The sequence below is a fragment of the Camellia sinensis genome, chromosome 1, assembly GCF_055761805.1.
Source record: "Camellia sinensis isolate YWXY chromosome 1, ASM5576180v1, whole genome shotgun sequence".
Taxonomy (NCBI): Eukaryota; Viridiplantae; Streptophyta; class Magnoliopsida; order Ericales; family Theaceae; genus Camellia; species Camellia sinensis.
This window is the reverse complement of record NC_138961.1, coordinates 59,656,750-59,665,862: the sequence shown is the minus strand read 5'-3', so window position 1 is coordinate 59,665,862 and position 9,113 is coordinate 59,656,750.

Here is a 9,113-nt window from a genome sequence, read left to right as displayed (position 1 = left end):
CAAATAAGCATGTGCCATACAATTTCTGTTAGTTTGGGCAAAATTAGTAACAAGGAGGAGGTAAAATGCAACTTGCCAAAATGGGTGGTTTGCATGTATTTAAATTTCTGGGGGGTAAAGTTCTATAAACTAAAACCACCAGCGGACAAAGAGGATTTTGCTCATAAATATAAAACGATCTGTTAAGAGAAACATGATGTCAAAAATTCCGTTTAGTTGGAAGAGCATGTGGATGGCACTCTTTCTTTGCTTAGGAAGTTATATGTTTTGAATTTTCTTGAATAAATATTTGGGTGGAAGTATAAAATGCATGAAATGATATTTTTGTCAAGGGAAAACATAGCTATATTTTAGGAATTGCCGGAAGCTACACATGTGCCTTTTCCATACCCTGTCCAAAAAAACTAAAAATAAAAATAAATAAATAAGAAAAGGGAAAGGAGGAGCACAAGCGCGCGCGCACACAATATTAAACTCCTCCAATTCAATTTTAATTTAAAGTGCCTCCTTGAAAACTCTCTTTTAAGTATTTTTCTGCTTATTTACTCACGATGGAACATGCAGCCTCTATTAGATCATGAGTTTTTTATGATGTCTATACTACACACAACTGAGGATGTGAGGACATTGTTGACGTATTAATGTCTGTCATATACTTGCATCCACCTTTACCTTCGGTATTGTGAAGTGAATATGCTGTTATTATGTGGTTATTTAACCCATGTTTATGTGTCAATAGGATGGATGTTAGCACTTAAATTTTTATATAGACAACACATGTTGCTTGAATGCTGGAACAGTATGCTTCTAAGTCAAATGTTAGCCATTTTCAATTTTGTGGCCTGTATGTTATAAGTAATTTATTCTAAGAGGTCAGGTGTTACGGAAAACATATCTTGTGGAGGAAGTAATTTTTAACAAGTTGGGTGCGGCAATTGTACAATTTCTTTTTTATTTTATTTTTTCAGGATGTGTTTTCAGATATCAGAAGGTCCTTCTTTGGGTATTCAAAAATTTCTTGAGGAGTTTCTTAACGAGTGGAGATTTTTGGATGAATGATACTACATTCTTGCAAGTTCAGAATCAAATATGGGTTATATGGAAGGGTCTGGTGGTTCTGCTTTGCTAGGGGGTGATAAGTACTTGGAAGTTGTTCAGGTCTATGTTGTAACACTTCTTGGGATGGTTGTGGGAGACAAAGACCATGCTATCTGTTGGGTTGAGAAAGCCACATTACCTGAGGAAAAGGGACAGGTAAAGTAAGCTCACTCATCTTAATCTAAAGTCGATCATTGTTAGAATGATTTAAGGTTAATATTACTACAAAAAAACAAAAAAAAAAGCGGGTCATTTATATGGTTATCATATATTTATTTAGCGGAAGTTTGTAATCATTGTTGTCAATCCTTGATTTGGATTGTAGAAATCTATGTTTCAAAATCCTGGCTTTGCACTTCAATTATGTTCCATTCGGGAAGTATAAGGTTCTTTTTTTTAAATTAAATTTATTTTATTTTAGTAATGTATGAAGTACACAGGTTAAGTCTTTCTGACAAAAAAGTTGATTTTGAATATGTAAGTGTCCATATTCGACAGTTACTAGTAGGGGTTCCCATGGTGATGTTAGACCGTCGGCATGAACTAAGCATCCAAAAGCAAATAAAACAGAAGAAAAGAAAGATCAAGCACAAGAAAAGAGACGAAACCCTAAATCTTAACTCTGCTTGGTTTTGGTTTTTGGAATTCATTTTTCAGAAAATTTTGCTTTTTTATTTTCCTTATTTTTTTATTTTCACTAAAAAAATTTTTTTATATACTTTAAGCAATTTTTTAAATTTTTAGACGCACCGAACATAAATATACTTTAAAAGTATATTTTTTGTGGAAATTTTTTTTGAAAAATTCACTAAATACCAAAAATATAAATAAAAAAAATTTAGTATATTTTTCGTATTTTTGTGTATTTATTAATTTTTTAAAATATTTTTCACAAATATTTTACATTTTAGATACATCTAAGTAATGTGCATCTAAAAAAGTAAAAAAATTACTTAAATTTTAAAAATATTCACTAAAAAAAACACGAAAAACAAAAGAGGCAATGTATAGAAAATTGAAACAAAACACAATATTCTCAATATCCAAGCTGTCTATCCATAACTTCTTGGTCCTCAGATACTACACACATTTCTTAATTAGAAATTTTCCCCTGCTCTGCTCCACCCTTACATCCCCCACCTTGCCCCGATGAGCAAGTGGGCGGGCCTCCCACCCCTGCACCAATTATATTTATTAAATATTTGTACAGAATATATATAATTTAAATTTTCAATAAAATAAGATTAAAACACTAAATATTACTTAGCATTCATTTGTATTAATTTATTTCTCATCTTCTATCTTTTAACTCTAATTAATCATTACTCATAATATACTATTCTATCTCTAATTTTTGTTGGTATTCCCATTTTTGAAGTTACAAAATTAGTCCACTCCCGCCCCGCTTTGCTCTGCTCCCACCATCTCCCCGATTTGGCCTGCCCCCAATATAATACTGGGTGGCGGGACACTACAAACCCACCTGAAACCCACCCCGGTTGCCATCCTTAAGTTTGCCTTACAATTTGTAGGAGTTTTCTTCCCGTTATAAAAAATAGGAATTATCTATCTCAACAGGTTTTGTCTCCCTTATTTTTATCAATTGGTATTAGTAAATTGCTACAATACATTACATTTGCTTTTGTTTTTTCACACTAGTTAATTGTTCTCCTAATTCTTCTTGTAGAACCTTTTGAGGAGATTAAACTCGTTATTCTCCCAAGGCCCTTGTATCATCACAAGGTTTCGTCTAGCTTTGCCAGGTGACAAACGTGAGACTCATTCTTCTCTAATACAACAAAATACATCTGAGGGACCTCCAGAAGCCTTAAAAACCTCATACCCATTCAAAGGAAAGAATGATATGAAACTAGTAATTTTAAAATTATCTCAAAGAGTTCCATGCTTTTGGTGGGTCTGCACAATCACGTTTAAGTTCGGCAATGGTCAACTGGTCATATCAAATGGGAAAATCGTGTTTGGCTGTTTGATGATTCTCATTGAGAGAGAGATTTCATAATATGGCTTTGGGCCATGGTAATGGCCGAGCAAATTGGGCCAGGCAAATTTGGGCCGAGCTGGGTTGGGCTAATTCGGTGGTAGTGCGCTCGGTCGGGGCCCGGTTCACTTTGTTTGCTCGCTGAGTTAGGTGGGTCAGATCCTCTACAGACTAATCCAATCGAGCAGGAGCTTGGTCATAGCGGAGGGCGGCTAAGCCGCAGTGGAAGTAATGCATGTCATAACGGAGCTCAGTCACAACGGAGGGCAGCCGAGCTCGGTCATGACAGAGCTCGGTTCAGAGCATTGCATGTCTCGGAAGTAGTGCGGACGTAGGAAGAGGGGGCGACGCTGGGCTATCCGTTCTCGCCAATGCCGTTTGGCGGTTTGGTTAGGTGGTATTTAGCTGTATTTGTGCTGACACATGGGGAAATGTGAGAGGGGAGCAGGTCCATGCGTCCCAAGGGGAATGGGCGCGAAAGTGCGCTCAAAAGGTATATAAACATGACTGCATCCACCATGCTGGGCATGGAACATCTGCTGGTGAGTGAGATTTTCGCACATTGTCTTCTCTTCTCTCTCTTTCTCTCTCTCTCTCTCTCTCTCTCTCTCTCTCTCTCTCTCTCTGTGCTAACTTGACCGTCGGAGGGGTTTTCCGGCAATACACCGCCGGGTAACTCACCTTCATTGTGTTTGCAGGACAATCGGAGGAAGGCGCAGCTTGGATGCGAGGAGTACGGGTGGTGTCAAATATTTCCTCCCTGTATAATTGGTGCGTCTGTGGGAAGTCGATAGATAAAATCTTGTCCTCCAAGCTTCTCCGGTCATCTATTATGGAGAACCATGACGACATTCCGTTGTTCGCCATCAACGACATCATGTCAAAGTCTGTTCGGTGCAGAGATGGCCTATCCACCATTTCAACAATGGCTGATTTGGAGACATCCACACAAGGACTTCCCAGGGATGCGCGAGACAAATGTGCAAGGAGTTTTGGGCGCTCTGTCATTCCAAAAGAGCGTCGCTGACGGCGAGATTCACACACTCAACACTGGGAAGACAAGCTGAGAGAGCAAGATACCATCATGAAGAAAATGGCGACGGGGATGAAGGCCATGAGACGCCAGATAAAGGAAAAGGGCATCGCTAGAGTGGGAAACCCCAGTGAGCACGCCCATTCCCATCGTTCCGGCAGTCTTAATAGACGTCGTACCCTTTCACTCTCCGTCACAAGAAGCTTCAGAGCTGGAGACTACGTAGCGCCGGTGACGATATCTCGCACGCAGGACAGCAGTTACTACCCCTCACGCCCGACGACAGTGTCGAGATATTCTCGCTCCGACCGTTCGAAAGACTTAAGGGATGTGTTGGAGGAGCGTGCTCGCCGACAGGAGGCGCAGAGGGTGCCTGCACTGCAGTGGCTAGTCCCTAGAGGGCAAGCCAGTGAAAAGGTCGCCATGCCACAACCACGCTTGGTGGCAAGCGCGCCACTAGATAGAGAGTTGGCAAGGCTGAGTGCCACCCCTTTTTCCATAGAGATCGGGAACACACCGCTCCCTTCCGGGTTCTATCAACCAAAGTTCACGCTCTATGATGGAAAGACTGATCCATATATGCACGTAAGCCACTTTTGACAGGTTATGGCTGGGCATAGGCGAAACGATGCACTCATGTGCCTTGTTTTTCCATCGAGTTTGGGCAAGTTGGGCCTAAAATGGTTCGAAAGGCTGCCAGAGGAGAGCATCAAGGGGTGGCAACAGTTGGCAGAGGCATTTGTCCCCAGATTTAAGACAAATGCCAAAACGCCAAAGAAATTAACCATCTCTTGAGAGTAAATATGGAGCAAGGCGACTCTTTGAAGGCGTATAACGCTAAGTATTGGGAGACTTTCAACGAGATTCTTGATTGCCCGACCAACCTTACAATCACTCAATATAAACGCGCTCTTCTAGTTGGACATCGACTGAGAGACTTGCTCACAATGAATCAACCGTCGACGATGGAATTGCTCATGCAACACATTAATGAGCACATCCGAGTCAAAGACGATGCAACCGCAACTACCGTGACGACAGGTCTAGTAGTAGAGAATAAGAGAGTAGTGCGAAAGGTTCACGCAGTCGGACAAGATGATGGACATGCAGACCACCATGGAAGAGATATATGGAGTTCGATTTTTGGAAGACGTCTGTAAGAAGGTCGAGGAAAAGGGGCATAAAACTTGCAGAATGTAAATGGCCAATCCATTTCTAGAACGTCAAACTTTGCCAATCTAAAGTTTTGTTCTTAGTTCTATTTTTGTAACTCTTTTTGTCATTGGCACAATGAAACAAATAGACCATTTTCTTGAGAATTATTGTATTTTTGCCTTGCCAAGCAGATTTAGTATTGTCCAAGGGGCAACTAATAATCATTTTGACAGAAAGATCAAAATTCCTTGCAAGGCGGATTTTTCTCGGCAAGAGGTTTGCTGAGGGTTTTGATCAACTTTGGAATTCTTTCCCGAACGGATTTTGCTTGACAAGAGGTTTGTTGATGATTTTATCAACTTTAGAATTCATTGTCGGATGGATTTTACTCGGCAAGAGGTTTGTTGATAGTTTTAATCAACTTTAGAATTCCTTGCCGAACTGATCCTGCTCGCCAAGAAGACAGTCGCAGAGCGGACCTTGCTCGCCGACCTTGGAGTTCCTTGTGGAGCTGATTTTGCTCGCCAAGAAGCAAGTCACCGAGTTGACCTTGCTCGCCGACCTTGGAGTTCTTTGCCGAGCTGATCTTGCTCTCTAAGAAACAAGTCGTCGAGCGAACCTTGCTCGCCGGCCTTGGAGTTCCTTGCCGAGTTGATCTTGCTCGCCAAGAAACAAGTCGCCGAGTTGACCTTGCTCGCCAACCTTGGAGTTCTTTGCCGAGCTAATCTTGTTCGCCAAGAAACAAGTTGCCGAGCGAACCTTGCTCATCGACCGTGGAGTTCTCTACCGAGCTGCTCTTGCTCGCCAAGAAACAAGTCGCCGAGCTGCTCGCCGACCTGATGTTGCTCGCCAAGAAGCAAGTCGCAAAGCAGACCTTGCTCGCCGACCTTGGAGTGCTTTACCAAGCTGATTTGGCTCGCCAAGATACAAGTTGCCGAGCTGACTTTCCTCGCTAACTTTGAAGGTCTTTGCCAAGTTGATTTTGCTCGCCAAGGAAGTTGCTGAGCTGATTTTACTCACCAAGAAGCAAGTTGCCAAGCTGTCTTTGGTTGCCAACTTTGAAGTTTCTAAACCGAGCAAAGTGAACCACCGAGCAAAAAGTCTAGCCCGGCCTTGTAATGTAATTCTGGTCACGGACATACGGACGGAATTAAGGGGCAATTGAGAGGGAGATTTCATATTATGGCTTTGGGCCGTGGTAATGGCCGGGCAAATTGGACCAGGCAAGTTTGGGCCGAGCTGGGTTGGGCTAATCCAGTGGTAGTGCGCTCGGTCGGGGCCCGGTTCACTTTGTTTGTTCGCTGAGTTAAGTGGGTCAGATCCTCTGCAGACGAATCCAACCGAGCAGGAGCTCGGTCATAGCAGAGAGCGGCTAAGCCGCAGTGGAAGTAATGAATGTCATAACAAAGCCCAATCATAACGGAGGGCGGCCGAGGTCAGTCATGACAGAGCTCGGTTCAGAGCATTGCATGTCTCGGAAGTAGTGCGGACGTAGGAAGAGGGGGCAGCGCCGGGCTGTCCGTTCGCACCAACGCCGTTTGGCGGTTTGGTTAGGTGGTGTTTAGTTATATTTGCTATGACATGTGGGGAAATGTGAGAGGGGAGCAGGTCCACGCGTCCCAAGAGGAATGGGGGTGAAAGTGCGCTCAGAAGGTATATAAACATGATTGCACCCACCATGCTGGGCATGGAACATCTGCTGGTGAGTGAGACTTTCGCACATTGTCTTCTCTTCTCTCTCTTTCTCTCTCTCTCTCTCTCTCTCTGTGCTAACTTGACCGTCGGAGAGGTTTTCCGGCAACACACCGCCGGGTAGCTCACCTTCGTTGTGTTCGCAGGATGATCGGAGGAAGGCGCAGCTTGGACGCGAGGAGTACGGGTGGTGTCGAATATTTCCTCCCCGTACACTCATGTTATATATTTTGTAGGGGAAGCAAGCCACATTGAAGAGGTAAGTGGTGCTTTCCATGTTGGCTATTCTGCTGGTTGTGAAATACTTTTTCATTTTTTTACTTGCTCTATACGAGCCATCAATATCAACAGTCAAAAAAAGGATTTATGTCTGCCGTAGTTTTGGATTACCTTGGTTGTTACTTGTTAGCTATGACATGCAATATCATATGGAGCGCATATTGTAGATTGTTAATAATCAAACATCAAATATAAGCTACCCGGTCCTTTTTTCTTTGGAGTGAAATGAGAATTGTGATCTTTCCATGACTAAACAGTACATGAGCAGCGAAATTGGTAGAAAGTATACTTCTTAAATATGTTGACTACTGCATTCTCATCATTGTTAACTTCTCTATTTCTTACCTCCTTTATTATGCATATGAGAACAGGCCAACATTTGGACATGCACCGTTTAGTTATTGTTATGAGAGTGTTAATAAAATTTTCATTAGGCTTAGATCGATAGAGTCTTAACACAAATTTCACTAAACAAAACAATGATCAAGCAATTGTGTAGAGGTTCTATGCCTTGAAAGTTTCAAAGACTTCTTTGGAGTAAAAATAATGGTAATACAAACATAAAATAGAAAAGAGAAATGAGAGAAGAAGATGAAGTAAAATGATTGAATAAACAATCAAATTACAAGTACATTAAAACTACTCCTATCTAAGTTTGAACTACACCTATGTAGGTTAGATCTACTCCTAGGATAGAAAAGAAATGGAAATTAAGTCATTGTGTTTGATTTGTTGAAGATATCTTTACAATAGAGCCATCAATGGCAATTTATAGAAAAACATGAAAGAAAAAACTTCCACTAACCACCACTTAACTACTCTTAACTTCCTAATCTCCCATCTTCTTTAACAATAATAATAATAATAATAATAATAATAATAATAATAATAATAATAATAATAATAATAATAATAATAATAATAATAATAGATGTGGTCATATAATCTCTCATGCCCTAAATTGACAAAAAAATTATTTATAGTGCAAAAAATGTCCTCCCCAACTTGAAGAGTAATATAATTTAGACACGAAAAACTAACTCATAAAGAAATGCTTTGCATGAAAAACTTATTCTCGGTTAAAACAGTTGGCCATTACTTTGAATAAATTGGCCATTATTGATTGGCCAAATACTACCTTTCAAATGGCCATGGTTTTAGTGCATCAAACTCACAAGAATGATGCTTAAAATATTTGTTTTTGTCAACCATTTTATCAAACTCAATTTTTTATGCAAACCACAAACCAATTGTGGTCATTGGGTACAAGAAATCATAATATCAAATGGCATTAGAAAATTAACAATATCAAAAAATTCAAATTCAAAAAATGTGGGTTCAGAATTTTCAGTCATATTTGACTTAACGTTGCTCTCCAATTGAATTTTTACCTTCATTTGTGATAGTTGTTCATCATTGTTTGCCATATTTGGCTTAAAACCATGCCCTCAAATTGGATTTTTAACATCAAAATGTTCAATATCCTTTGGCAAAAGAAGTTGGTCTTCTTTTTCAAAGACTAATGTCTTGAAAACTTGCTCTCCAGGCATGCCATTTTTAGAACTTAATTTTTTCTTGGCCATGACTTTTGTGGAGAGTGTTTTGCTTGGAAACACCTCTTATCAACTCATAAAATTTGTGCTTTTTAAGATTTTCTAATTTTTGACTCCAATGTTGAATTTCTTCATCAACTTGATAAACTTGACAACTAAGTTGATGAATTTTTCGTCAAAATAATTTATATCCTTTTGCATTAAATAATATAGTGATGATGAAATTATTTGAAATTCTAACCAATCAAGAGAACTAATTTCTTCTTGTAGGGCCAATATCACACAAATAAATTTCATTCTCACA